This window comes from Stegodyphus dumicola, chromosome 3, assembly GCF_044657685.1.
Source record: "Stegodyphus dumicola isolate Sdum_Otavi_A_Nest chromosome 3, ASM4465768v1".
Taxonomy (NCBI): Eukaryota; Metazoa; Arthropoda; class Arachnida; order Araneae; family Eresidae; genus Stegodyphus; species Stegodyphus dumicola.
Window position 1 is genome coordinate 47,396,724 of NC_140770.1, and position 27,534 is coordinate 47,424,257.

Below are 27,534 nucleotides of genomic sequence, written 5' to 3' on the forward strand. Positions count from 1 at the left end.
TAGCAAAACTGTTAGCCGGAGGATAGTGCAGCCCAGAAGGTTGCCTTGTCGCTATTTAAAATAAATTTCACATGTGATGTCTGTTCCAATAATAATAATAATCACTGTAGTATCAATACTATTCTACAAATAAATTCATAGAATAATAATAAACAATAAGAACTTGGTGACATTTGATGAAGTAAGAAAAAAATCTATTTTTTAAATGTTTATAAAAAAAGACCCTTTATCTTAAACTGTTATCAGTCCCAAAATAACTATTTTGTAGTAAAACACTTTAGAACAATCAACAGAGTAACAGGGTCGTAACTACCACCAGGGCACCCTTAGCTTAGAAAGCTGTCGCATCTTCTGTGTACTTTACGAATGTCCTATCATGCTAGGGCTACAATACTGACTCTGTCAAACTCATACAACAGGCAATGTCTGATATATTCTTTTCTCTTTGTCATTTTAAATCGCTTGGCATAAGCCTACATCATCCCAGAAAAAATATATGGACTTTTTTATAATCAAGATTTTATTTTAAAAAACTGAAAAATTAAACTTCGCTAACAATATTTATATTTTCACTTTTAGCCGAAAAATTATATTAGAAAAAAGTTTATTTTAATTAAATAAAAAAAATGATGCATGCGAATGTATCGATGACTAACCAAATTACACCAACCCCTCTACAAGATAACATCACTATAACAGACTGGCTTAGATGAAAGGCTTCTAGGAGAAGCTATGGTTAATACAGAGCACGCTATAAAAAGGCGCTATTCACCAATGTTCTGGTAGAATCCTGCAATCGGGCGTTCTAGTTTGGTTTATTTAATTACGGCAAAGCACTCGAGGGCTATCTGCTCAAAAGGAGGGGTGCCTTTGTGGAGGACTTTCTAAGGAAAATGGCTAGAATGGAAGTTACACATGGAGAAACCCACGTAAACGTCCATGCAGCCGGTCTGGTCGTCAGGATTCGAACCCCGGACAGATCTACCAATGTTCAGCTGCTTTATCGCTCGGCCGCTGGTGAATCAGACGTTCTGGAGCATGAAGTATAAAAAAGCGAATGAAAGAGAGTAGATTAGCGATTCCCTCTTGTAACTGGTTTCCAGCAATTATAAATAACAATCTACTGTTTTGTGGATCTGTAGCGACTATTTCTAGCGTTGTTGCGTGCCTAGTTTCTTTGAGTTTTTGGTAAAATATTCGCGCAGTGCATTAATTGAACTGTACTAGAGGTCTTCGTTAGCGAACCTTCCAAGTTCTTCGGACTCGCCAGAAAAAGCCGAGCTGAAGAATCTCGAGTCGACGGACCGAATTTCTAATAAAATAAATAAATATGAAACTTAGGTATTTTATTTTTGTATACAAAAGGCACGAAAAGAAGAGACAATCTGCAGAGGAAGCTGAAAACACATTAAATTTAACTTCTCAGCTAAATAGTTCTCAACTTCGAACTGGGTCCACAAGGAACGAATGATAAAACAGGCTATATTTATCTTTACAAATTTATTGTGGATTTAATTTTTTTATAGCATAGCTGTTGCTACACATAATGACAGTCATTTCTCTATTCATTGTACTATTCAATAATTATTTGAATGGAAAAGAGTAAATTTTTAAACATGACATTTAAAAATTAGATTAAATTTGCTTTTATAGATCGTATTAATAATTATTAAACGGCAATTAAAAGATATATAACATGATAAATAATTTTAATTTAAAAACTAATGTACAGATTAAAAAAATGTCGGATATGATAATTTCTTTATTAATACTTTCAGCTGTTGTATTTGTTTGCGTAACTTAACAGACTTAAACTGATAAAATCAGTCTCTTACCATACTTTCTAAGAATTCTTTTTCTTATTTCAGAGTTAAGATATTCCTGGTCAAGAATGTAGAGGAAACGGACGATTCTGAAAACACTTTAAAAGAAATGAAAGCATTGTTCCAAGAGGACAGTGAAGTAATTTCACCTAAATTAAATTTTCAGCTGAAAAGAGTAGAGGGAGATATAGAATAAAAGAAAGAAGTTATATAGTTCGACGTCTTCACTAATGGTATCGAAGACTCAGAGATGAAACTTAGAATTACAACGGTCGTTTCGAACCAGCCAGATGTCCCTTTCTCAAAACATAAGAAATAACAAGATCGGTATTTTTCCAACATCTGTTACAGTTTTTCAAAGAAGGCTGTATTAAAACTAAATGGAAATTAGTTGTGCTTCTCAAAGAAGCTTGATTATATTTACTATGTACCATGTTAATTGTTCGCCTAAGAACACGACGAGCACAGCCAAGGGACTCAAATTTTTCAAACACTGGATTTAAAAAATGGAAGCATATTTCAGAACACATAACAAATCATGAAGGATCGAAAATTCATGCTTGTGCTTGTGTTATTTATGAACAGTGGCGCAGGCTTGAGACTATAGATATGATAACTGATAAAAAAATTGAGGAAGAAAGAAGCTTCTGTTGCAAAGTTACTGAGAGAATCCTGTAAATGACTTTAACTCATCCAACATACAATATTGCTTTACACGGGTAAAGCGAGAGAGGTTATAGGTATGTGAAAACAGTGAATGGCGAAATAGGAAAACCTGCTAAATTTAAAAAAAAAAAAAAAAAAAAAAAAAAAAAAAAAAAAAAAAAAAAAAGAAGTCTTTTATGAAAATGAAAGTCATTAAAAGATTAAGATACAATAACACGCCGAGTAAATATTAATTTAGAAGTCAAACAACACAAATCAGCGTTATATTTTCAAATTTTCCCAGGACCAGTTTCGATGGTTTTACCGAACCATCATCCTCAGCTGCAAAAGCGCAAATGAACGAGATAAGATATAATCATTAGATAAGATAAGATAAGAAAGCCTGGACAGGAGATAAGCTACTGGTGCCATCTGTTGATAAAACCAGAACTAAAACATGATTTCTTTAAAGGCTGAAGGCAAAGATGGATTGGAATTAGGATCGTTAACTAGAACAGAAAGACTTTTTTTGAATGTGAAATGCATCTAGAACATCCAGTTCACCGATGGAAGATGTTTTCTTGAATAAGTTTGCCAGCAGAAAAATTGAAAGTGTGATTTTCGGACCAACAATGTTGGGCAACAGAAGACTTCTGTATTTGTTTTTTTTTTTAACATATGTCTTATGTTCCTTAACGCGAAATTTGCCTTCCACCACATTTCAAATCGTGTCATCCGACTAAACAAAAGTTAGCCTCATTTTATTCCTGTGTTTTCCATGCTCTTCAAGTTTGCTCCTCCAAACTATCCCTTGATGAAGAACTAAATTATTTAAAAGCAATAGCTATTGACAGGAGCTTTTCGTCCAACATTATTAATCAAGCAGTTAAAAAATTCTCATTTCAACACATCAAAAGGCACACTCTTGTTTTAGGAGATTATAAAAATTCTGTTGTCAATCCCTTCTTCCCATCAATTAGCTACAAAGTTGCACATATTTTTCAGAAATTTAACTTTCGGGTCGTTTATTCTCCCATCAATAAAATTCCGAGTTCCATACTCAAGGACCCCATTCCGGATATGAATTCCTGGGGTATTTACAGGATTCCTTGCCAGTGTGGCTTAATTTACATTGGCCAAACTAAGAGAGCCTTAAAATTTCGCGTTAACATGAGGCATATGTTAGAAAAAAGGATACACAGAAGTCTTCTGTTACCCAACACTGTTGGTCCAAAAATCACACTTTCAATTTTTCTGCTGCCAAAATTATTCAAAAAACATCTTTCATTGGTGAACTGGATGTTCTAGAGGCATTTAAGATTCAAAAAATCTTTCTAGTTAGCGACCCTAATTCCAGTCCATTTTGCCTTCAGCCTTTAGAGAAATTATGTTTTAGCTCTGGTTTCATCAACAGATGGCGCCAGTAGCTTATATCCCGTCCAGGCTTTCTTAACTTATCTAATCATTATATCTTATCGCGTTCATTTGCGCTTTTGCAGCTGAGGATGATAGTTCGGTAAAACCATCGAAATTGGTCCTGTGAATATTTGAAAAAATAACACTGATTTTTGTTATTTGACTTCTAAATCATCAAAAGATCTTGTAGAAGAAATCATGAAATCAAAGTATAAGAGCAAAGCAATATCTAATTTCACAAATCAAGCTTCTTGGATATACTGTCAGGAGTAGTAAAGTTCCAGGCGAAATTTTACGCCAGTATTTCGCCTGGAACTTCGCTACTTTTTATAATCAACTAACTACTGTAAATTCGAAATTTATCACTTAAGATGAATAAACGACACCCAAGCCTCGGTTAGTAGCTTCAATGAGAGAATGAGTCCATTTAATTTAGTCCATTTAAAATTAATGCGAGATATTTATATCTAACTCTAACGGGTTCTTCGAAGTAATTAATTTTCAGCTCATTCTAGGAAGAATTCTTGTGTATACTAAGCCAGAAGGAACATGGCAAAAATTAACTATTAGGAACCTTAGAAGTCCACCTCCTTACAACAACAGATACTTAGACACCTCCTTACAACACGTTTTAAGTTAAATACCTCACGTTATTTAAAACTTATCAGTGTATGCTTTAAACCAGGGCTTTTTAAACTTTTTCCAGTCGCGACCCCTTTTTATCATTGAGATTTTTTTTGCGTCCGCAGGACCCCTATAATATTTACGAAAATTTTGTGAGACCCTGTAAGCATTGCGCAAATCCGACACAGGCGTGAGTGAAACTGTTAATTTTTCCACTTGTACTGTAATATACTATTGCAGTTTTAGTTCATTAACTTCAATTTCTAATTTTAAGACATAGAACAATGTGAAAATTTTAAATAAGTAACAGACGAAATGACAGCGTCACGTGCAAAGCAAGTAAAATGAACGTGTATATTATAAAAAGAATGCGTCCAAACGTTTTCGTTTTTTCTTTTTCTATATTGTCTTATCTCTATCTATTTTCAGAAATATTTGGTAATTGTAAAATTATTATAATAAGTTAAGAAATATCAAAACTGCTAAAATTTTTGGCAATTCCCTGATGCAGGTCCCGCGACCTCCATGGCGGTCGCGACCCACAGCTTAGATAATGTTGTTAGCAAACTCAACAATTGTGTAATCCAACAAAAATTACTGTACAAGTTACATAAGTTAACATTCTTATCAGCAGCAGTTTCAGTCAATTCTGAGATTTTTCGCCACTATATCGCATCATTCTTACTCATATTTCAAATTCTGACAAAATGTTATAAATAAATTATAAATAAAATTACGTTTATAATTACTTATGTTTTATCCTTTCAAAAACTGATCATTTTGATTGGTGTTTAAACAGACTACTGGTATCTGTCGTAATCTTGGGTAAGAGATTTAGCTTTGTCGCTATATTATGCAGGCCCACAAGCGATCTACTGGTAAAGGTCGCTGAACATTAGTAGTCCTTCCTGGGCTTTTTTGATTGCAGGTTGTTCATCCGGGGTTTGATTCCACCTTGGATTTCGTTGGTCCTGGCTGCATGGCCGTTTTCGTCGCTTTCACCATACGTAACACGGATACAAGCCAGTTTCCCTTAGAAAGTCCGTTACCATATACTTGTCGAAAGGGATTATACGGTTAGCTGTATCAAACTGGAATGCGGTTCATTTTGCATCTTCTCATAAAAGTGTGGGCTTGAGGCCTCATTTTTAACTCGCACATCAATTTGCGTGATGTTGTCTCTGAATTCTTCTTCAGAAATAAACATTTTTCTTCTCAACCGTAACTATAGTTATAGGAGCGAGACGGAAACATTTTCGAGGGCTTGTAACCTGTGATTATATCACCTGCGACCAGGAGACGAATTCGTCTAAAAAGGTTCTAATAGCCCTAGCGTTGGAGAAACTCTCTGATTACCACTCATTAGCAAACTGGTGTCACCTGTGACGGGTGGGATTTATCCTCCTTAGTGGTTTTTTTTTTTTTTTTTTTTTTTTTTTTTCCCCTGTGTATAATAGTATAACTAGGTCATTTCTTATTTTCAACTAAAATGATTAATAATATTTGACAGAAAAATATTTAGAAGCCTAATTTTAAATTTCACTTAAATGATACTGTAGAATAAGTTTTAAAACTGATACAAATACAAAGTGCCCTCCCCCCAAAAAAGTATATCAAGGTCAAATTTCAAATGCAAGGTCAAAAACGCTTTTAATAGGTGCGTAGCTTGAATGTGCATATAAAATACTACATTGTGGCACACACCGTCTTCATCACTGACATATGTAATAAAAATTTTAAAAAATCATTAATAAGACCCCTTACAATGCTATTACCTTAGAACTAACAAAACATAAATTTAAAGAAAAAAAAAAAAAAAAAAAGATTTGTGTTCCTAGCAGTTTTAACAACACAAGTCAAATTAGCATGCTTTTCGGTTCGATTTGGATATACTTTTATTTGGAACACTATATATCTCTGAAATTCTAGACTTCATTGTGACAATAACATTAAAAGTGAACTAAAATGAAGAAAGTAAGCCATTTAATTTTAAGCTTTAACTTACGTTTACGGAGTTTATTTACAACAGAATAAAGAACTAAATTTCTTTCATATAACATGTATGCTCCCAACTGCACTTATACATATTTAAATACATATGAAAATGGACAAAACGATTCCTCAGTTGCCGCTGAATCTGTCAATCATTAAAAATGAAAGTTTAGAACTTTATATACTGAAGAATGTACAAATGTAAGTGTCATTAAGGTAAAGAAAGGTACTATGTTAGAGCAGTACCCTAAGCCTGGTGTATGCTATCTAAATATTCTGTTGTTTGGTTTAATGTTCAAAATATGATGATTCTGAAACTGCTTCCACGAAATACAGGATATTTCACACATTAATTGCCACGGCAATCAGGGATGAGTCACATTATTATTGTCCAGTCCGCAATTTGTGTAAAAAGTTGTTCCAAAACTGTCAAATTAATTTCTGTTTATATACATCAGCCTTTATTTTTTATTTTCCCCCACAAATTAACCATATTTATTTGTACTTACATTGTTGGAATATAGTCTAGCACTAATATATAGTCTAATATAGTTTAGCAGCACATAAATCGCAAATCCAAGCAATTGCGAGTTATTTTGCAGTCCGTACTGTCTGTTAATCAATCACTCACTACAAATTAGTAGATTACAGGCAGTTAGCATACTCACTAAATAAATTCCCTTATCAGACAATATCTTTGTTTCCATACTATATAGAAACATGATGGTTTGCTTTCAACTGCAAATGACAAATGCAAATGACCATTAGCATTTTGAAACGCATGATAGTGGTTTTGCGTCGAATCACTCTGAATGTCCGTTTCACTTCTCAAACTGTTGCCACCAAACATTATCGCCCTCTATCATGTTTGAAGAAATTAAATAATGAAGAATCTGCATAAATGTATGTAAGTTTCTCTCATTATGATAAGCAACGGTACCTAGAGCCATCCAATTTTGAATGACGTAATCCTCCTGCGAATTTGGGCATGTGGAAGCCCAAATTTGAAGTTTGGAATTTGTTTTATTATCAGTTCCATATTTTGTAAAACTTTAACGAATTTTTGATTAACAAACTCAAGGATTTCAAAGCAAGCAATGGCAACGTTGTACAGAAAAAACATTTTTATCTTGTATCGGAAATTGTAAAGATTGCCGTGTATCGGAAATTGTAAAGATACCCTCATTTTAAAATTATTTTACGACATTGCTGTTGAACTGAATTTTATGGTTTAAGTGCGAAGAACAGGGTATTTAATAAATAAAGGTAACACACAAAATGTTAAAAAAAGCGCCCCTTTGGACGTAATTTAAAATTTGAAACCTTTCAGATTTTTTTTTTTTTTTTTTTGACTGAAATTGGTGTCATTGTATTTCAAAAATATTCTCCATGAAGATCAATACACTTTTTTGCATGCCTCTGAACCAATTTTCGAAGCACTCTTTCCACTCCGATTGAGGTAACTCCGAAGCATGCATTATGAATGCAAAAACCGCTTCTTCGGATGTTGCAAATGACTGACCACGTGATTTATTTTTGATGTGCGGGAATAAAAAAAAGTCATTGGGTGTCAGATCAGGGCTGTAAGGCGAATGACCCATCAGTTCGATGTTTGAGCTGATGCGTGAGGGCTTGCATTGTCATGATTAAGAATGATTCACCTTTTTTTCTACTTTTTTCGAATTTCTCCGATGACTTCTAGCAAACAAATGACTGTGTAACATAACGGAATTGACCGTCCTGCGTTGCTGTAACGCCACTGTCGCCACGTGACCAGTAATGCCGAAGAAACAGGCAACCATTTGCTTCGATGTGCTTCTTCCGCGAACAACTTTTGTTGGATTTAGCTCGCCTTGCGGAAGAAAGAACCATACAATCGACTGTTGTTTTGTTTCGGGCTCATATGCATAGATCCATGATTCGTCACCTGTGTAGATGTTATATACAATCTTTGATGCACCTTAAACGTATTTTTCCAACATTTCCTTGCACCATTTGACACAACCCTTCTTTTGGGCATTTGTTAGATTATGGCTCCAACACAGACAAATCTTTTTTTACGGCCAAATTTTCAAGTAATATCTTATTGATGCTTTCCCAAAGATGCCTCAGTCTCACGATATGTCACATGACGATCTTGCTTTATCAATTCACGCACAGGATCGATATTTTCTAGCACAATAACCGATTTTGGACAACCTTCACGGAATTCGTCCTGGAGCGAACGAAGACCCATTTGTATTCGTTAAACCAGTTTTTTACAGTGATGTAGTATGGTGCTTTATCGCTGATGTATAAAGAATTAAGTTCATCAAAGCACTCTTGTCTTGATAACTCACGTCGAAAGTTATGAAAAAAATTTCACGAAAATGTTTACAATTCCACTTTTTCTCCGAGATGAATTTTTCAGTTTACTGCAAACAGCACAAATCACGTTAATATGGCAATGCGTTCTGAAAAAGCTATGGTTAAGACTATTAAACTTTCGATTGGAATCGTCTGTGGTCGTCTAGCAACACTTACTATTGCCAAGACCAGAAATATAAATAGCAACCTTTGCGAAGCTACCTTTCGACAATATCACATCGGGCCTAAATTGAGATATTATAGTAAAGTTAAAAATTTTCAAATATAATTCAATTTCATAGACATTGCACAACTCTTCAGATATCTCCTTACTTTACAATCTATGCAAAAATTCTCTTTCCTTTACAATCTGTGACTTTTTTCTACCCCTGTAACTAACAGATAGCTCTCGTGAGCTTTGCAGTATTGAAATAACCTAACCTACCCACGTAAGACAATTCTTAAGCATCATTACCTTGTAAAACATAGAACGGGCCAAGGGGCTCCGTTAGAGAAGCTAATTCTAAAACAGGTTTCTCAAATTAAAAGGGTTTGGAAACCACTGCACTATTGTGCTATGGAAAATATAAATCATGAAATTTTGAACTGAATAATAATTTTGAAAATAAAACAGACCATTAGTTTTGAACGCTTATATTTCTGAAAATAGCCCCACACTTTAAGAGTTCTGAAATTTCAGATGATAATTATGATTCTTCATGGAAGGTTCTTTTCTTTCTTACATAATACTAAAAGTTAAATAAATTTACGTAAGGAAAAGTGAGATCAAGAAACACTGTAGTTTTCATATTTATAATTAATCTTTTAAAATTAAAAATATTGTAACATGTTAATGGAATTATGGTTACATTATTATTAAACTTTACTTTATAATTTTACACAAACCGAAGACTCCACAATTCTGTAAAGACAAGCATTTTTATCTAAAATTCGACAAATCTACTTTGATTTGTATGTTTTTTATCTTACACAGAAACACATACACCCAAACAGAAACATGCACACACTTAACCCCTTAACTACCGTGGGCGTATATATACGCCTTGCTCAGCTGATGCGTTAACTGCCCCAGATGCGCAGCCGATGCGTTAACTTTGCGAATAATTTTAGGTGTAGCAGCGCAAAGCAAATGATAGCAGTTTGGAAGGACGTATATATACGCCTGGGGCAGTTAACGCATCGGCTGAGCAAGGCGTATATATACGCCCGCGGCAGTTAAGGGGTTAAATATACAGATCCAAAAGTGCGCGTGAGTAATCTCGCTTGCCCGACGTCATTATCAGAACAAATCCACGAAATTCCTCGTGGCAAGGAGTGCAAGATTACCACTGCCGTTGGCAAGAATAGAAGGGCACCATATAGGTGACAGTTGACTTTCGACCAGTGTCCCCCCCCCCCCAATTTTGAAAGAGAGTATCCGGGGGATGGGTACGAGCACGGAGGTAGGAAGTAAGCTTCCTCCTACCTCCATGGGTACGAGGCCCTTTCCTACCTCCATGGGTACGATGGTCTCCTACTCCTCTTCCCCTACGATCAAACCATACTAGAGAACTTTCGCTATATATTTAGAGTGTCCCCACGTTGCAAAAACACTATACATTTACAAACATACATGGCTTCTCTTAAATTCGAGCCCGGGCCTTTCTGTACGGTAGTCGGAGTCACTAATCGCTGTCCCATTTGGGTAGCAGATTCAAACGGTCCTAGCTTGATATACTTCTGAAAGAAACAGGCAAAATTGTAATGCTTTTTAATTCAATATAATCTTCTTATACTTCAATACACTCTTCACATCGTTTAATGAGCGTCTCTGAGAAAGAATTCTAAAACTTCGTCCTCAAAATGTTTCGTAACTATACGTTTTTTAAGCCATCATCATCAATAAATCTTTTTCCACACACACAAATAAAAAATAATAATAAATAAATAAATAAATAAATAAAACCATTTCAGTTTATAGAACGGATAATCGTCATTTGGATCTAAATCTGGGCTGTAAGAGGTTGTCAAGCTCCTTCAAACTCACATTTCTTTACTGTTTCTTTAACAGCTTTAACAACTTTGAGTGCACTGGAGCATTATAACGGAAAAGATAAACTTTGCGGTTTAGAGTTTCACGTCTGTTCTCTTTTAATTTCCTTGCTCAGTTTATGTAAAAGTCCTGCATAATATTCTCCATTAGCTGCTTCCTTAAAGTTTATCATTAAGGTCCCTTGACATCGATACCTCAAAAATGGTGTCTTTTTTTTTTTTTTTTTTTTCTTTTTCCATTGATCGCTGCCCTTTTCCTTTTCTTGGTGGTGTTTCACCAATTTGTTTGCATTCCACCAATTCCTTCTTCTATACAAGATCATAGTATGTAATTATTGTTTCATCACCAGTTAATGACTGTAAAATCTTTCTTTGATTTGCACTGTAAATCTGCAATAACTGCTCACAGCAAACGACACATTATGTGATTGAATTGCTGAAAGAGGTCGAGGTTCAGATAAAGACTGTGAAGATGTTCATGAAGTATGCTCAAAACAATTGTTTTATATAGATCCAATCTTGCTGCGAAATCCTTGACTTTTAATCTCCTATCACTCAATTCGCCTGCGCAAGAGCAATATTTTTTCATGTCAATGCATCCAATGGTCGACCTGCATGAGAATAATCATCGAAAGTTTCGCGGTCCATGCGAAATTATTTGACCTATTCTTACTTCTCGTACAAAGTAAAGGAAAAATTATATTCGCTAAAATTTTCTGTTATCAGATTTCAAAGGGAATACCCATTTTTACCTGAATGCATTTTGAGTATTTTTTTGCTGACGTCTGCACGTCACTAACAGTACATAGAAAACAGTACTTTTTATTCTAAAAATGGGTTATAAAATGGATTTTTTTTCCGTAATGGCTGTACGTTCATACGTGTGTATCTCGCTTAACTCAAAAACGATTAAACGCAGAACTTTGAAATTACGAATGTGGGACTGCTATAGCATCTAGTTGTGCACCTCCCTTTTTATTGTAATCACGGCAATACCAAGAGTTTATATGTATACATATATATACCCATACCCCTTACTCGCTTTAACAGCCCTTTATTTTCGTAATCGTTGGTGGGAGTCATATACTTCCAAATACAAAAGTATATGAAATGTACTAAATGACTCAAATATTCATGTTTTGGCAATTTCAAATTTAAAAAAAAAATGATAGTATTAATTTTGAGAAAAATAACGAAATCTAACTTTTAACCCTCTATTAGGCTGTGGGAAGTATACTTCGCACCAACTCCATTAATTTTTTAAATGTCGATGGAAAGTTATTTTCCTACCTAAGTTATTTTCCCAGATCTGTTCTGCCATCTGTTAATAATTTCAGAAAATGCAAAAAAATACCAATGACGGGCTTTGCTCACGTACATGGGGGTAGCAATGAAGGTTATCATGGGGTCAAGAAGAGACGCCTATGCTGGGGAGCCATTTTGTCTTGTGCGTTATAGAAAAGCACAGAAGTTCAAGTTTATGACCAATTTTAGTAGGTAAAATGTTGAGTTATATTTGCCAGTTTTTAGTATTTGACCTCCAATGGAAATCTCTAATTTGTTGTAGTCAAATTATTTTTTGCACTTGCCATGGAAATGTATAATAAAACAGAAGAAATATACAGCAGAAGAGGCTGTTGAATTATTTTTTGCCCTCCCTAGTGATCCTGAAGATTCAGACAAAGATGCAGATGATGAAACAGATGAATAATTTTCCATGTAATTCGATATAAAAGAAATGCAAAACGTAAGTCCTATCTTTCAATAGCTCCCAGCGGGCGATGGGAAACATGCTTTCCACCCCCCCCCCAAAATTAATTTTAGTTAATTAGCTAAAGGAATTTCTTTTTATAAATCATTCTCAATCCCCAAAATATTTTAACTTTACATTACTAGGAAAAAATGGCCCTTTAAAGTGTTAATGTGGTCTTCCGCCGGTTTACATATAATTGAGAAAGTGTTATATATGTTGTGAAAAAAAAATCAAAATACAAGAAGTTTGACTCTCGCACAACAACAATTAACAGGAATATTTAATTTCAAAACTTTCAACTTTTTATGTCATTTTCAACTTGCTTTGAGGGATCGGTTAATTGAGGTAGAATAAGGAAAATGCGTTTAAATGAAGCGCAGCAAAAAATGCGCAATATTTAATAGGCCGTACAAGGAAGCCATATGGTGTCCACGAATCAGCATAACGTGATTTAAACGTTGTTTTATTGCTTCAGGATTACGACCTTCTTTAGTCATAAATGTAATCACAGAACGGCATTTTAAGAATAAACTAAGTTTTAAGAAACAATCAGTACATAACTTTATTCACTAAAATCTCTCTTTCTCTGCATATATATATATATATATATATAATTAAAAAGCTAGGTAGTAAGTGCTATAAAAAAGACCAATTTGGTCTAAAAATTTTTTGCGCAATATGCTGCAAAATTAGGGAAAAGGGAAGAAGATAAATTGTAGTTAGCTCGCCAAAAAGTTACCAGGAGCTTTGGCTCCAAGGAAAAGTTCAACACAGTATTTTTTTTAAAAAAAATGACATTGAAGGGTGAAAAATTAGGCTACACGCGAAATAAAATGTACAATATAAAACATAGTAAAATACTAATCGTTGGAAACAGGTTAATGGCAATAAATACAGTAAAATACCTATCGATGTGATAAGTGAAATTTTGAAACATATAAAAAACCGATCGATGGAACAAGTTAAAACAAATAAAACAAATAAAAACATATGAAAAAACATAAAAATTATAAAGCGGAAAATGGCAAATTAGCTCAATTCGATGTCCAACCTGGCTTTTCAAGGGAAATTTCTAGTTAAACGTCGAACCAAGCTAACTCCATTACGCGTTTCGCCGAAACAGACAATTGAAACTTTTGTGTTACAAAAATTTATAATTAGATGAATTGTCGTAAAAAATTTTTTTAGTCTCAATTCTCTGTTCCAATTTCCCGACGCGTCCGCACAAAATGACACATTAAGGTGTAAAAAATGTAAATGCAACTCCGATGTACAGCAATAATTAAAATAAAATAAAAATAAATAGCGGTCAACTATTAGTCAAAATGTACCATAACATACGGGCTGGACCTGCAAGCTTAAAGAATTAAACCTTTATAAATTTTATAAATCTGAAATTAAATTTAACAGAAAACAAGCACAGTGGGTCTTGCTAAGACCAAGAAAAAAAAAATTTTTTTTTGTAAAAGAAACATAAAAAACAGACCTGTGGTTATGCAGTCCTTTTTATAGTTTAGCAAAGCTGAAAAGGGGTTGTAATTCCCCTCTGTGTCCTTTAACGCTCTCCCAAGAAATTTAGAACTAATATTTCACAAAGATCAGAAACTGAAATTCATTGTTAATTAATTTCAAATAATCACAGAAATAAAATAATAAATTAAAAAATTTTTTAACCAAAACATTTTAAACATATATATTGTAATAATAGCAGTAGATGGCATATTGAAGAGGAAGCATTCTGCTTGCGTAGGATGCTAATATGCTGACTTGGAACTAATATGTTGATCTTGGCAGTCGAGGCAGTTTTAATTCCCTTTTTATTTCCAATTGACATATGAGACCACAGTTCGCTTGGCACTCTAGTCGTGCCTATTCAAGAACATTTACATTTTTGATATTATTGCAATAGCAAGTAAGACAGCGAAATTACATCCTAGCAGGACAGAGAGCGAAGCTGAAATGCATAGCTATGCAAGATGGAAGCACAGGAAAAGTTTTGGTTTGAGTTAAAAAGTTTCAGTTTCCAGTTGTTACGTCATCAGCGCTAATACTGGTAAACCGGTTTCTCAGTAAATCGCGATTACTAGCCTAAAATAAGCCCTGATGGTAAACTGATGTCATTTTCATGGTAATTAGCATTTACATATATGACTCTTATGTCATTTTAATTCTATTATATACTACTGGGTTAGAAAAGCTTTAATAAATTAAAAATCTGATATAATATGTTTTCCTAATACAGTATTGGCTTTACAATCGATAAAATTTGAGGCTGAAACACTCCTCTTGTGAAAATGTTAACTTCTTAAATCACTGACGCTACACCGAAATTTAGGCCTAACAATATAACAAATCAAAACAGAGTTTTAAATTAAATAAGTTAAGAATACTTTGAAGCATCATAAGTAAGAAAACCGAATTACTTACTCTGATGCTATGCATTTTTTTTTTTTTTTTTTTTAATTTTGACCTCAAAAACTGATGACGAAGATTTGGAGTGTTTAAGAAATCCAATAAACCGAACAAAATTTCGAAATACGGAAAAAGTTAGAAAGAAGTAAATACGTAATAAGTACAGTTAGTGAATACGAAGAATGTTATTTGCAGAAAATTTATTTTTTCTGCCTTGTATCTGTATTGAAATGTCTTTAGGTCTAAAATTAATCATTTCTGACTTTGCTGGCGTGAAGCTCTTTACTCGTCAGAACAGTACTGACTGATTATTAGACATAATTTCATTATTATAGCTTATTTAACGCTTGAAAAATTGAAAAAATTAAGGGTTGGGTTATTTGAATATTGTAAAGCACATGAAAGCTACCTGCTTAAGAGAAGTGGACAGGTTTCCAGGGAAAATAGTTCGCATTCACGTTACACATTGGGAAAACTCAAAGAATACCCATGCAACCAGCTTATATTCGCACGGGTTGGAACGAACTCCCGATATTCAGTGGCCTTAAATACTTGGCCAGGAATAGAATACAGAAAAATAGAATTTATGTATGAAATTTATTAAAATACCATAGTGCTCTGAAATAAAAGAAGTTCGTGAAATAGAAAAATTTCAGTTAAGAAGAATAATTTTAATGGTAGCCAATATTAAACATTAACTTTTACAACGCCTAAATAATAAATGCAAAATTAGTCCCAAAATAGTCAGAGGTCATTCTACGACAAATATTTGGCCTAATTTTCAGTAATAATAATAATAATAATAATAATAAAGCTGAAAATGTTATGAGAGCAACTAGAATGAAACACAGAGTAATGAAGACAGCATATCTGGTTAGCAAACGATCGACATCATTAGAGAAACTGAATAATTTGAGTCATACGTGTAGATAAAACGACAAATTTAAAAGCTTATCTTTGGATTGATTACACTATGGCAGACTTCATAACAAAATAAAAAATACGATTGTTTTAAGTTCATATTTTTTAATATGAGAATTTAATAAATAAATATGTTTTGGTAAAAAATAAAAAATTATTTTAACCATTTCGAGCTCCTTTTTGTCTAATTAACGAAATTTCGTATGCGTTGCTCGTATAAGCCGTACAGTGGGAGAGAACTTAAACATTTTAATTTAGCTACCAGTCAGTCAGACGTATGAAGTCAAAATGCATTTATCCTTAAATGTCAGGAATTTAATTGTTTCCATGACTTTTTTAACTGACTGATTTAAATAAGATCGGTCTTAATACTGCGGTGGTAAAAAGGATAGACTTTTCACAAGAGAACAAAATATAAAAAAAGGACCGATAAATAAATATTTATTTGAAAGACAGCCCCCCATTCACTGACAAGGGTGGTAATACGTCTTAACATCGTTAGTGCAATAGACCTCTAAAAGTGTCTACTTCTGACACATTGCCCGCGAAAGGTAACACCCACTTGCCAATCCTTACGTTTGCCCACCTTTCTTAGTGACGCCTTTTTCACGCAACTCCTCCAATCGGAAGCCAATATTAAGTGGTGACGTCTCAACGGTGGCGAGAATCGGTCGACGCCCGTCAGCTGAAAATGACTTTCACCTTTGGCGTACGATCGCCAATATTTGGCGATATTTTATAACAAACACGTGCGTTTCTTGGGCGGTTTAAGGTCAGAAAGGTGGGTAGTTTTCTTCTCACATTAGCAACCACTTATATGGAATTTCCTGTTCAACACTTCTTTAGATGAGGGGAGCAACGCCCTTTAATCTTGCTATCAATAAAAAAAAAAAAAACTTAAAACATAGTAAGAACAGGGACGAGAACAAAAATAGAGGATGATGTGAATCACTGTTCCGAATGTGTTAATATGTGTATCATAGGAATGGCAGTAACATTGAAATTTTCAACAGAGGATACGAATGATGCAATGTTACTTAACTGCATTTCAAATCAACTGCCATTTTGGAATAAAGTTTCTAGCCTTCGTACTGTAAGAATTTGTGTAGAAGACCGCAAAACGAAATAAAAAACTAAATTTTCTTTAATCTTTTTCTTTCTTAACTACTTCGCACACAAATTAAAGGCAATAGCTTACTGTTGAATTTCCGATAGATACTTTATTAAAATAATTTTTTATTAAATTCTTCTTTAAATCCAACATAATACTTTTTACGTCTGGAAATTAATATGTAATTCATAACGGAAAGAATCGAAGATTCGTGAAAATTTTCTTAACTACATCTTCTCATTCCCTTAGCTCTCCTCATAAATAATCACAATAAAGGTCTTCAAAATATTTTTAAAAATGTGCATTGATATTTTTTATGTACAGAACAGACTAGTAAAATTAATTTCTATCAAACAATCTTTGAATATGACGCATTAAAATAATTTACCGCCTATAGAACGGAAAATTCTAAACACCGATGAATTTTCTATATTATCGAAGCATTTTCTGCAGAGTTTTTTTTTTTTTTTTTTTTTTTTTAAATTTCCCACCGACTGGTTGCGAGTAGATGATAAATCACAGTTCATTTATGATATTACAGTGTTAAAAAAGAAATCTTATTGACTTATTTTATTTTCTCATCTAGAATTTTCGTGAGAGAAATGTAACATCCTCTAATATTCAAAAATAAGGTCATCGCTATAGTACTTAATTACTTATCGCTTTAAGAAACTACTATCGCTATAGTACTTAAGTACTGCTACATCGCTGTAGTACTTAAGAATTCCTTATCTCTTTAAGAAGAGTACTTACCGCTTTAAGAAAAATGTTTCTAATGTTATTAGCAGTAATTTTATAATACTGTAAAAAAATTAATCCAAAACATTCAAAGAAAATAAGAAGAGTTAAAATAGAGATAATAGAGTTAACATTTTCAGAAAATGCTGTATTAACTTTTATTAAAGATGTGTAATTTAAAATCTTTCAGCCGAAAATACGTAGTAACTTAAATATTCCCAGTTCCTGTAGATTGAGCTTTATTAAATTAACTTCAAATAATTGAAATCTTTTAACAAAATTAAATTGTGTAATTTAGCATTTTTTCTGAAGGTATTTATTTTATCAATTAGGCTGTTTTCCTACTTTAAAGAAATTTTCTTTGATCAAGGATCTTTCAGTTTCAGTTTACAATGATGAGTACATATACAGCTTCCCACTTTCTCTATTTAAAAACTTACTTCATTTTTAATTCTTCAGCCATAAATGATGAGAATCATTGAACAAATTTGTTTCCACATGCAAACAGGATATTTTTATTTCCTAAAACAGACATAGCCAACATGTCTCTCTTTTTAAAATATTAAAGAAAAATCAGTTATTAGTAAATGAATGAAGCAAACCAGGTAAAACAAAATTTTATAGCACTGCATGTCATACTTTCAAATATAATTTCAAGCTGTGATAAACTAAAGAAGCGTATGTATGCATTGTATTAAATACATAAATTCAGGAAACAACGATTTTTTTATATCGTTGTTTAAAAACTTAAACAACGATATAAAAAAAAAAAATTCAAGAAAAATATTCGAAGATTTCAAACATTTTATTTTATTATAAAAAAAGATCTTAAAGAAAGATCTTAAAGCGATTTCTCAAGGTACAAAGAAAATGATGTCCTATGTCTTTTATGAATGTGCCATTCTGTTGGCATATAAGCAAAGGAACTGACTGCTATAGTCTCGTGCTCGAGCTCGAATTCCAGAGAAGGCATGGATGTTTATAAAAAATCTCTCGATAAACTATTGGTAGGGAAAGAGGGGCTAGAAGACCCTTGGATCCATCCTTCGAGAGGGTTGTTCTCCTTCAAAACTGAAACGGAGCTTCAACTTTCTAGCTGGTGTAATTCGATGCCAGTAAGTCCAAAGGGACTTTGTCCCTGAAGGACCATTGTTTTCGTTTTGCGATTTTGCGTTGGTTCACTTAAATGTACGTTTCATTTTCAAACTGTTGTCACCAAATATTAGAGTCCTACATTATATTTGAAGAAATTAAATAATTAAAAATCTGCATAAATGCATGTGCAATTCTCGCATTGTGATACAAACCACGGTACATAGAGCAGTCGACTTTTGAATGACGTAATCCTCCTACGAATATGGGCATGTAGGAAGACAAAATTTGAAATTTGGAATTTGTTTTATTATCGATTTCATATTTTGTAAAATTTTAACGAGTTTTGGGTTAAGAAACTCGGTTTCAAAGCGAGCAATGGCAACATTGTACAGAAAAAAAAAAAAAAAAAAAAAATGTCTCCAACGCGTGAGACTCTGTATCGGAAATTCTAAAGGATATGCTCAATTTAAAACTATTTTGCGATATTGCTCTTGAACTCAATTTTATGGTTTAAGTGCGAAGAACGTGATATTTAATAAATAAAGTTAAAAAGGCTCCCATTTAGACGTAATTTAAAATCTGAAACCTTTCAGATTGTTTATTTCTTTTCTTTTCTCTTTCTCTTTCTCTTTTTTTTTTTTTTTTTTTTTAATTCTTCTGAGAAAGCTAGTGGTATTATTTAATATGCTTAACACATTTCTTCCAGTTCATAATACTTTGGCTAATTTTCACAGGGCAATCTAGTGCGAATGTTATTGAAGGCGAGAAACACATTTTCCAAACTTCTTACGAAATAAGCACTGTTGTTTATTACATTTTATATTTGTTATTTTTTTTCCCTGCTGAAGTTCATAAGATGCACATACTTATGATGCACGGATTTCTGAGCGCTATGAACAACTCTACGAAGGCAACAAATGAAATGAGAATGTCTCAAATAATTTTCAGAACTACCCTTTGTTGTAAGTTGAGGGCTGTCGTTTGTGTCACAAATCGAAAGGAATCAGGATAGATTAGAAAACATACAACTGATAATACTATGCAGTCTCTCAATTCAATCTAAACAATCGGATAGTTATTAGAAAATATAAAGTAAAATGGATGATTTGTCAGTATCCATCCGCCCGAAAAAACTTGGAGCTTGGTTCGAGCTAAGTAAGAAAGGTATTAGCAGCAGGACGCTGTGTACTGAAGGTCCCGTAATATATTTCCTCCCCTCCCGAAAGAAGACCTAAACTTAGAAGACAAAACAAATAAACAAAATGCTGATTACAAGAACGTATGCGGTTATAGGATACTGAGCGCTTTCTCTTTACGCTTTTGCAACATATGCAGCAATTTTTACAGTGTAACCGAAAATTTTGAAAATGTTCAGAGTGGTGCATAAATTTCGAGGAATCTGCAGATCAATACATTTGCTGGTTAAAGGATGTGGAGGGTAACAGATGCCTGATGATAGAAGATGTAGTGCCTTAGAATGCTTCGGCCATACATCAGATGTTTCCTTTTATTTGCGTATTCAGCTCTTCAAGAAATGTGTTATTTTTATGAGAACTGTTCAATGACTGTATGATAGAATACACCAATGACAAACACTATACCAAGTTTGTTTGCATTATGAGATATCCAAAGAACCTAACTTAATCATGCTGGATTACATTGATTTTGATTCGCTAATTCTAACTGTAACTGAGTAATGTAATGCATGAGTAATCATGTGTTGCATTACGTTGATTTTGATTCGCTAGTTCTAACTGTAACTGAATAATAAATGAAACTGAGTTAAATGACACTGAAGAACTGATAAATTATCTTACTATCCGCTATACCTTTCTTCAAAAAATACTTATTGTAAAGAAATATTATTTTTCAGATGCTAGAGAACCTTTTTTTTTTTTTTTTTTTTTTTTTTTAAAGTTTTTTTTATTTTTTTTTTTAAAAAAAAAACTTTTTAAATAACAAACTTCTGGGGTTATTTCCTTGTTAAAACAGTGACCATGTAGATTTTTGTCAACATTTGAACTTCGTACGTTGGAGAATGTGTTATTAAGTTTGCTAGGTTTGGCGAATAAGCGCAATAATTGCTTTAACAAGAAAGTATCCTTAAGGAGTATTTGCAACAATCACAGTAGATTTATTAAAAACAGAATTGCGCATAGTGGGTTTAAATTATCTGAACCAGTTACAGAACCTTCTAAATATTCACATCTCTAGAACTGTGATGCCAATGTTGTTTTTTACTTGAGCACTACTTCCAAACACAGTTTCTTACCATATATTGAGTGCCAGGCATGTACCATATTCGGATAACAAAGATGGGCAAATTTACCAAGCGATTTTAAAGAAGTAATTCCTTACAAAAGCAACTTTTATTATTATTGATAGCGTATTAATGCAGATGGAATCAGTGCTTTTTTTTTGGGGGGGGGAAGTCATATGTTAGTTCTCGGCGGTTACTTCCGTTAGACCCTTTCTGTTATGTTCTATAGGAAATAAAGGATCTGTTACCTGCGTTGCCTTAAAAATCCCCTTTTGTAAAGAAATTTCAAAACTGTTCTTTAATAAAACGGCAGAAAAATATCAATACCAATAGTTTCATAAAGTAGAAGAAAGTAAGCTGATGGTCAAGAAAGATAATATGTTAGTTGAGAATGGGAAAATTCTGGAGGCCGAGAAAAGATTATCATCCTCAGGGGATGGATCTTCCATTAAAGAGACTGTTACAGGAGAATTTTGCAAAGCAGACTATTGTAAAAAGTAAAATCAAAGATTCCCTGGCACTTAATAATCGAATATGGTAATCATATATACTATTTCGTACAATAATCGAAAAACACCTATCAGATTGAGTTCCTTGACGCACAAGCATCTTCATTTAAAAATGCGAGTTCTGATAATGCAAATAATAAATATGAGCACCAAAAATATATGATATGCGTCTGATCGTCAAAAATGTTTTATAAATTTTATTAAAACAGAAACTCCTCCCTGCCCCCCTTAATTTTTTTTTTTTTTTCTTGTCTCGAATAAGCATTGAACCTACAGATACACACCTTCTCTTCAATTGGAGAATCAGTATTTTCTTCGGCACAAATATAACTCTTTCTTACCAGTACTAAATCTTAGAAAAAAAATATCATTTTTTTTAGATTTGCCATTAAGCAGGGCCTATCATAAATAAAGAAACTCCATTTACAAACTATTACTTTAATAAAAAAACAAAATCGTTAATGTAAATTTTTAGATGAAGCTGTGTTCCTGATTTTGATCATCGCTTGGTAATGTTTCCCATCTTAATATTTACACTCCAAAATACATGTTTATACTCATCATATGCCTGGTAAGAAATTATTATTCCTGAAATTGCTTATTTCCGTTTCTTAATTTTAATCAAAGAAAAGCATTTAATGGTGGCGTTACAGCCGAGCGAAAACTCTGCCCAATTTCTTATCGGTTTTGTTTCAGCATAAATTTGGGCTCATCATAATTATTATTTATATATTCTACACTTGTACAAAAAAGTACTTTTTAAACGCATTCGATTGTTTGATAGATCCGTAAGTATATCAAACTGCATGAATATCAGTTTGTGCCGCTATATTTATAAATAATGGCACAACAAATATGCTGCAAGATGAAGATCAAAATGACAAGGGGGGCGGAAGTGTGTAAACAGATTTTTCCGCTAACATTGCTTAATTAAGTACTCTATCAGCTGAATATCTAGGATGCTAAGTATGTAGACAATGTCAATAAAAATTTTAATTAAATAAGAAATTACGTAATACTAATATTTGTCTTTGAGCAAATGATGAGGGTGAAGAAAAAACCCACGGTTTTACCTAGCTTTCTTGTAAGTAATATAAAAAAAGTTTCCAATCTTTCTTAAGGAATCTTACGTAAGATATCTAATCAATTATTAGTATGAAGTAGACAAATGATACATAAAAATATACAAAGTGCTTAAACAATAAGCTCAATATAAAAGTAAAATTTATAAATAGTAACAAAATTAAGGAAACTGAAGATCGTTATATACATAGTGTTAATTCTCGATCCAGTAACTGTTAATTCTTAGTTAGTGTTAATTATTGTGTTAAGAAGTACTTAGTAGAGAATAAAAACGTGTTAATTGACTGCTGCGACACCTGTACCACCCTTTCTTTCTTGGAGTGCACAGTCAACACTTGTAGATAATTATAAAGGGAGGGTTTACTACCAAGCAATCGAAAATTTTGAACTCGTACTTAGATCAGTTTGAAAACTAACACTGTGCTGTTTTTATGCTATGAGCCTACCTCAACTTCTTTAATGTTCAGAACGCAAATATTATTCTAATAATTTACTGATTGGCCAAAACAGTTCCTGTCTTGAAAGAAATTTTTGGCAATTGCATAATTTCCAGATTTTTTTAAATATTAAATGGCATTCACAGCCGCCATTTTTTTTCTTTCTCTGTGGAGATATCATTCATATTAACCCGAAACAGCAAATTATTTAGTAAAAATCAAATATTTGCAGCCACAGCATACGCAGAAATATTCCAGTTTCCCAAATTTATTGTGAAGAAGTAGGAAAATTATACATTCAAGACTTTGACATATTAACTAACATTTCATAGTTTTCGAAACTGCTCCGAATAATTCTAAGCAAAATTTTTGAAAAATACGCTTGAGAATTAAGATTTAGAAATTCCAAACACATTAGGTGTCATAATAATAGATAATATATACATATTCTTTTTATTTTATGATTTAAAAGACAGCCGAATTTTAGATTTTTCGAATACGAATTTTTAATAAACTTAGTCTTTATAAAAAGTGAGAGATTAACATACACAGCTTTTAAACACGCAGTAATTTTTTTTCTTACTTCCAGTCCTGGGAAAGGTGAAAGATAATTTGGTTATTTCCTCCATCACTAGGTTAGTAATCACTTAATTAATTTTAGCACTCAAATTTATCAAATTTCATAATCTTGGCACGAAATTTGAGGGATTTTTCAAAGATATTGTGAATATTGAATTCATATGTCTAAATTATATATCAATACAGAAAACCAAAATCGCTTGCTAGTGGCCCTAGAAAGGTTCATAATCATTTAATTTGTTAAACCAGTATATTTATTAAACTTGCAACAACATAAGGCATAAGTTTCAATCAATTGCGATCCGCAGTTCCAATTGCAATCGCCACGAAATGTACTTTAAGTTAAAAGAACATATATAATATATATGCATTACAAAATTTTTGTAAAACATAATCATACCTAGTATTTTCGCGCATGAAGCATACAAGCATACATGTATTTTCTTTTAGAAGGTCTTCCTGAGCTTTCAGTAAGTTTGCCTTTTTTTTTTTTTTTTTTTTTTTTTTTTCAATTTTTGTTTCCAATTGGTTTCCAATTTTAGCTGATAAAGCTCAGATTAGATTTTATTATTTAAAGAATCTTTGCCGAAAAGTTTTTCGTTTTCTTGGCATTTAAAGTTTAGTTTAGCATAATCGGGAACCACCCAATTTTTGAGTGTTGTTTAAAATACAATTTGGTTTAAAGTATATTAGTTTTACTCTTTATATTTATTTGCTTTTGAATTTTGGATTTGCATATTAGACCAAATGAATTTTTTTAATGGTCGTTTTACATAACATAAAGTTTTGTGGTATTTTGAGTAGTCAACTTAGAACAATGTTATATTTTATGTGTTTTACCAAGTGTTTCGAAGGCGTGTAGGGAAAATCCTGGTACATTTGAGATTCGAGTTTTCGGTTTTATATGAATTTTAGTGTCTTAAATGAAAATTTAACAGATTCGTTTTTCGGTTTTTGATGTCAAATGAACCAGGAGAACAAAACACGTTTTCAAAACATATTAATCGACTTTTGTGAAGTTCTAATTAATTTTCCCCTGATGAGTTCTGAATTGGAGTTTCATTAAAAGGAGATTAATCATTATTCTTATATTTTTTATCTTGAATTTTTTTTTCCCTTTTGCATTTTCATGAGTTTGTACTACTATGAATTCTTATTTAAAATTTGATATGTTTGGATTTTGTGTTAAACCTCTTTTACACGATTGCTAATATTAATATTGTTGAGGAATAACCTTGCTTTGACTCCAATTTACTTTTAAGTTTAGAATCTTTAAGTCTATATATATATTATATATTAATAATAAAAAATCTGATGTGTTCACCACGTGACTTCCTTGTACGGAATATTAAATTATACGCATTTTTTCTTGCATTTCGTTTAAACTTATTGGATTGAATTAAATCTACTTTGCCGACAGCGCATAAACAACAATAGAATAAATGCATTCTTTATAATTCACTCTATTTGTTTACCATAGCGACACTCTGGCGCTAGATTCACTTAAAAGTATTATATTTCTTTCATATTATAACTCAGAATACACAAAATTTATATCATTTAAAGAATTATCGAATCGTTGCCACATGTTCTATTCAAATACTATAATAAAGCTAGAACGATGTATAAAAGAAATTAAGCAATCAAAACAAAAAAGAATCACAGACGATTGAGTATTTCTCATTCAATTAATTCAGTTCTCACTTCGCGAGAAGGCAAAAATACATAAAACTCAAAATATCTCTATTAAAAATTACGAAGTAAATCTTAAACACTCATTTCCTCGAAAAAATTCCAGAAAGGATTAAGCATGATTTAATTGCCAATAATAAATGAAGGCGTTATCTTTGTTGTTGCGAAGCTAAGTTTCTCTAGATTGGCAACAAATTCACTATTCTGCTGTTTCAAATGTAAACAAGCAATGGCCGCCATCAAAAAAATTATTAGGCTTAGCGGCACTTAAACAACTTTAAAATTGTTGATAATTTTAAAAATATTGCATACAGAATTGCTAAAGACATAAGAACCTTAACCGGAAGATAAGAACAATATAATTAAATCATTTTAAAGCAAAAAATGTACAATTTACAAACATATAAGAGTAAAGAAACTGAGATCACTGAGCCGGGTAACAGAGTGGATATATATATAAATATATTTATATACGTTCGGTGCGGCCGATTACAACCAAAATACGAGGTGCACATCTACATGTTATAGCAGTCCTATATAGAAAATTCCAACGTTCTGAGGCTACTCGTTTTTGAGTTATGCGAGATACGTACGTACGTTCGTACAGTCGCCACGAAAAATTCTCTTCAGAATTCCTTTTAAAGCAGTTTTATAATTTTTTTGGAGGAAAAGTGTCTTTTATTCTGTCCTTACGTACAGAGTGAATTATCACGCAAAAACATTGTTAAATTGCATTCGAAAGCGGTCAAAATGGATATTTTCGTTGAAATATGCTACCTGAAATTTTTCGCGATTACAATACTTCCTTTTTACTTCGTACAAGGAAGTAAAAAGGTGATGTGTGCGTAATTGTTTATAATTATTTAAAACTAAATATTAAAAATATGTTACATGGCTGCTTATTTGTGCTATCAATAATATCTTTCAAAATATAACTTACCAGTATGGATGCACACTTTTAAAATAATTCTACTTTAATTAAACTTAGGAGATAATATAATCAATTAATCAATACTGTTTAGGAAATAAATTATTATTAACTAACTTTGCAGCAATTGCGCAAGTAATAATAACTTGTATTCGCACTAAATGGATTTAAGATCATACAACATTATTATATATATATGTATATAATTATTATAAACTATGGTAGCAAATATATGTTATCATAATTATTATAACAAAAAAGAAATTCAGAATTTTTTGCAACTTACCAAAAACTACTCATGATCCACTGGTAGATCGTGCCCGTACTTTAGGAACATCTCTTGTAATGCTTAAATAAAAAAATATTTAAAACTCTCCTATTAATTAAATTAAACAAGTTTATTCTTGTAACTAACACATTTACAATAATTTATTTTTATTTATGTGAATATTTAGATGATAGCAAGTCCACTCTCTCGAGACTCGGGTTTCATATTTCTCAATTATGACTTCAATCGGTTATTAAAATACCTTTTGGTTGACGCCAGTGTTGTCAGAAGCTGCGACGTCATTGGAGAGTGTAATTTTTCCTCAATCCACTTTTCCTTTCTGCATCGAATATTTGTTTTGATTTTTTTTCTTTTAGTTCACCTTTTATCTATAATACGAGAGAATACATTGTATTGGTATTGTTTTTACTTTGTGAAATTAGAAGTGAACTTTTATTATTTTAACTTTTAGCCAACTGCCAAAATTATCACAAAATTAATAGCCTTTTAAATACTGAATTCTCTTCATTCATGTAAATGTTTTAAGTCATAGATATGTTGTGTTTACTTCCGTTTAAAATATTTCCTTCTTTTAAAATTTTTGGTTTTATTCCCATTTTGGAAGTCGCCAAGGCTCCATCTCCCCCGTTATATGGACGTTGGGGAAAAGTATTGTAAAAAATTGATGATTTAACTTAAACAGGAAAGCTTTTGACAACTGCGGAAACAGGAATCGCAGAATCAGGAAGACATCAATGATCCTTTCTTTGTTGGTGGTTTTCTGATGTCACGACTCAAATTGTACGGTCTATCGGGAAGATAAGTTTTTAAAACCTGTTAGAATCCATTT

General features: G+C 32.4%; 1 long non-coding RNA gene across 1 annotated transcript in view; it reads right to left on the reverse strand.

Moving 5' to 3' along the window:
- The window catches only part of LOC146997980 (uncharacterized), a 53,037-nt gene that overhangs the window by 14,486 nt on the left and 11,017 nt on the right, over positions 1-27,534 (reverse strand). Inside the window, exon 2 of the long non-coding RNA XR_015039978.1 lies at positions 26,703-26,764. This is a non-coding gene — a long non-coding RNA (uncharacterized LOC146997980). The remainder of the gene's footprint in view (positions 1-26,702; positions 26,765-27,534) is intronic.